At 41.9% G+C, this 3,703-nt stretch overlaps 1 pseudogene; it reads left to right on the plus strand.

Moving 5' to 3' along the window:
• Nucleotides 1–3,085, plus strand: part of LOC102477137 (nucleolin-like) — a 5,912-nt pseudogene extending 2,827 nt beyond the window's left edge.
• The last annotated feature ends 618 nt before the right edge of the window (nucleotides 3,086–3,703 follow it).

Consider the following 3,703-nt stretch of genomic DNA (forward strand, 5'->3'; position numbering starts at 1 on the left):
CCCTATAGCAAAAATGTCTCTTTAAAAAAAAACAGATTATTTATAAGGCGATCACCTTTGTAACAATCACACAAGTCATGAAATAGAATTCTGATAGCAATCCCAAAAGCCAAATCCATGCTTCTCTATTTCATCTCCCTTTCTCTGGGCAATCACTCTCCTGGCATTGAGCATAATCACTTTGTTCTACTTCTTCATAGTTTTCATCAGCAAATGTGTGACCTTGGACATAATAGTTTAGTCTTGCCCAATGAACATTTTTTGCATACTTTTTAAATCCCCCCCCCTTTTTTTTTAAATTTTCTATAGGGTGCATATGCTCAGTAGAGAGAAAGAGAGAGAAAGTTAGAAAGCACATTCCCCAGGGTAAGAGAATAGGGAGGATGGTCACATTGCAATCCCTTCTTCTCCATTCTCCTTTTGGGATTTTGGGCACACATGCAAATGTTCCCTGCATATTTTTCAAGCCACTGGGCCCAGGACCCAGTCAGCCATGTGGAACCCAGCTGCCCTACCCATCACACCACTGGCTGGCCTTAATTCTTTTATTTTTTTTTTTGGAAAGGTTTTTGCTATAGGGCAGTGTGCTCACCAGACAGAGAGAGAGAGACAGAGAGACAGAAAGCAAGAAATCATCCCCCCCCAGGGGGGATGGCCACGCCGCAATCCTTTCTCCTCCATTCTCCTCTCAGGATCTTGGGCACACACACACATGCGCCTGGCGTTGAGTTTAAGCCACCGGGTCCGGGATGTGAACCGCGGTCGACTACATGGGAGTCCATAGTGACATAGACATTACGATAACTGCTGGTCACACCTTAATTAGTTTTTTAAAGTGTTATGAATTCAAGTCTTGAGGTCTAGCTGGCAGCTGACTTCATGCACTCCAGGATCTTCAGTGCCCACGGCCACCATCAACATCGCTTGAGTTCCTCAAGACTCATCTGTACCACCCACCTGCCACACACTCTGCCATCATAAACTGCCATTATGGTGAAGCTCACTAATGCTGGTAAAAATCAAGGTGACCCCCCCCAAATGGCTCCTCCTCCAGAAGAGGTAGAAGAAGACAGTGAGGATGAGGAAATGCCTGAAGATGAAGAAGATGATAGCAGTGGAGAAGAAGTTATCATCCCTCAGAAAAAAAGGCAAGAAGGTTTCCACGACTCCAGCAAAAAAGTTGGTAGTTTCCCCAACAAAAAAGGTTGTAGTTGCCACACTTGCCAAGAAAGAAGTGGTCACCCCAGCAAAAAGGCAGCTGCCATACCGTCTGAGAAGACAATTACAACAGCCAAAGCAGTCACAACACCTAGCAAGAAGGGAGCTGCACCAGGCAAAGCATTGGTAGCAACTCCTGGTAAAAAAGGAGCTGCCACCCCAGCCAAGTAGGCAAAGAATGGCAAAAAGGAAGACAGTGATGAAGAGGAAGAAGATGACAGTGAGGAAGAGGATGAGGGTGAGGATGAAGATGAAGATGAATTTGAGCCAGCAGTGATGAAAGTAGCAGCTGCTGCCCCAGCCACAGAGGAAGAGGAGGAGGATGATGAGGAGGAGTAAGATGAAAACGAAGATGAAGATGAGGATGAGGAAGATGACGAAGATGAGTCTGAAGAAGCAGCTATGGAGACCATACCATCCAAAGGAAAGAAAACACCTGCAGAAGCTATGCTTGTGAAAGCCAAAACTGTGGCTGAAGATGAAGATGATGATGGAGATGATGAGGAGGAGGAAGATGGGATGCGATGAGGAGGAAGACAATGAGGAGGAGGAAGATGAGGGAGAAGAACAACTTGTCAAAGAAGCTCTGGGAAAACAAAAGAAGGAAATGACCAAACAGAAAGCAGCTCCTGAGGCCAATAAACAGAAAGTGAAAGCCACAGAACCAACTATATTCTTCCATATGTTTGTTGGAAAACTGAACAATAACAAATCTATTCCTGAATTAAAAACTGGTATTTGCGATGTTTTTGCTAAAAATGATCTTGCTGTTGTAGATGTCAGAACTGGTACATCTAGGAAGTTTGGCTATGTTGATTTGATTCTGTTGATCTAGAAAAAGCTTTGGAACTTACTGGTTTAAATGTCTTTGGCAATGAAATTAAACTAGAGAAACCAAAAGAAAAAGGCAATAAGAAAGTTCAAGAAGCAAGAACACTTTTGGCTAAAAATTTCCCCTACAAAGTCACTCAGGATGAATTAAAAGAAATATTTGAAGATGCCATGGAGATCAGAATAATCAGTAAAGATGAAAAAAGTAAAGGAATTGCTTATATTGAATTTAAGACAGAAGCTGATGCAGAGAAAACCTTTGAAGAAAAGCGGGGAACAGAGATGCATGGGCAGTCCATTTCTCTATACTACACTGGAGAGAAAGGTCAAAATCAAGACTATAGAGGTGGAAAGAATAGCACTTGGAGTGGTGAATCGAAAACTCTGGTTTTGAGCAGCCTCTTCTACAATGCAACTGAAGAAACATTTCAGGAAGTATTCGAGAGAGCAACTTTTATCAAAGTGCCTCATACTCAAAATCTAAAGGGTATACCTTTATAAAATTTGCTTCATTTGAATATGCTAAAGAAGCTTTAAATTCCTGTAACAAAAGGGAAATGGAAGGCAGAGCAATCAAGATGGAGCTGCAAGGACCCAGGGGATCACCTAATGGGAGAAGTCAGCCCTCCAAAACTCTGTTAAAGGTCTGTCTGAGGATACCACCAGAGACATTAAAGGAGTCTTTTGATGGCTCTATTCATGCAAGGATAGTCACTGACCGGGAAACAGGATTCTTCAAAGGGTTTGGTTTTGTCAACTTCAACAGTGAGGAAGATGCCAAAGCTGCCAAGGAGGCCATGGGAGATAGTGAAATTGATGGAAACAAAGTTACCTTGGACTGGGGCCAAGCCTAAGGGTGAAGGTGACTTCCTGGGTCATGGTGGAGGCAGAGGAGGCTTTGGAGGCCAAGGTGGAGGAAGAGGAGGCCAAAGTGGATTTGGTGGCAGAGGCTGAGGAGGAGGAGGAGACTGACTTCTGAGGAGGCAGAGGAGGAGGAGACCATAAGCTACAAGAAAAGAAGATGAAGTTTCAGTAGATTTTCTGTACCTCTGTCTTCCCTCTTCCATTTGAAAGAAAGGTCTCTGGGGTTTTTACTCTGTTACCTGATCACTGACAGAGCCTTCTGAAGACATTCCAAGACAGTGTGCAGTCCTGTGGTCTACTGGGAAAGCCGTAGAAATAATGTTTCGAGGGAGATACTCTTGTTGGTTTTGACTGGATATTCATACAGACTTTTTAAAGAGATGAATGATAGAGCCAATCCCTATCTGTAAGTTTTGAATTTATGTTGTCTCATCCCATGTATAAAACCCTTTTTTTCTACAAATAGTTGTGTGGTTTTTTTTGTTCATTTGTTTTTGCATTGGGGAATTGTAAAGGAAAGCAGAATGTTTTATCATGATTTTTGCTTCAATGACTTTAGGACAAATTTTTTAAAAATTCTAAACTCTGGGGAAAAAATGTTATGAATTCAAGGATTTAAACATCTGATGGGTTTTGATCAATTATTGAGTTTTCTGTTTTTCTATGCAAAATATGTCATGACTTTTCTGACATCCCAATTTAATTTAATTAGTCTTTTTGAAGCTCAGATTCTCTTATTTTGGGTTAGTATAAGCCTCTTTAAGTTGGATTTAGGTTCCTTTTGACTTGG

The sequence above is a fragment of the Tupaia chinensis genome, unplaced genomic scaffold, assembly GCF_000334495.1.
Source record: "Tupaia chinensis unplaced genomic scaffold, TupChi_1.0 Scaffold143673_1, whole genome shotgun sequence".
Taxonomy (NCBI): Eukaryota; Metazoa; Chordata; class Mammalia; order Scandentia; family Tupaiidae; genus Tupaia; species Tupaia belangeri.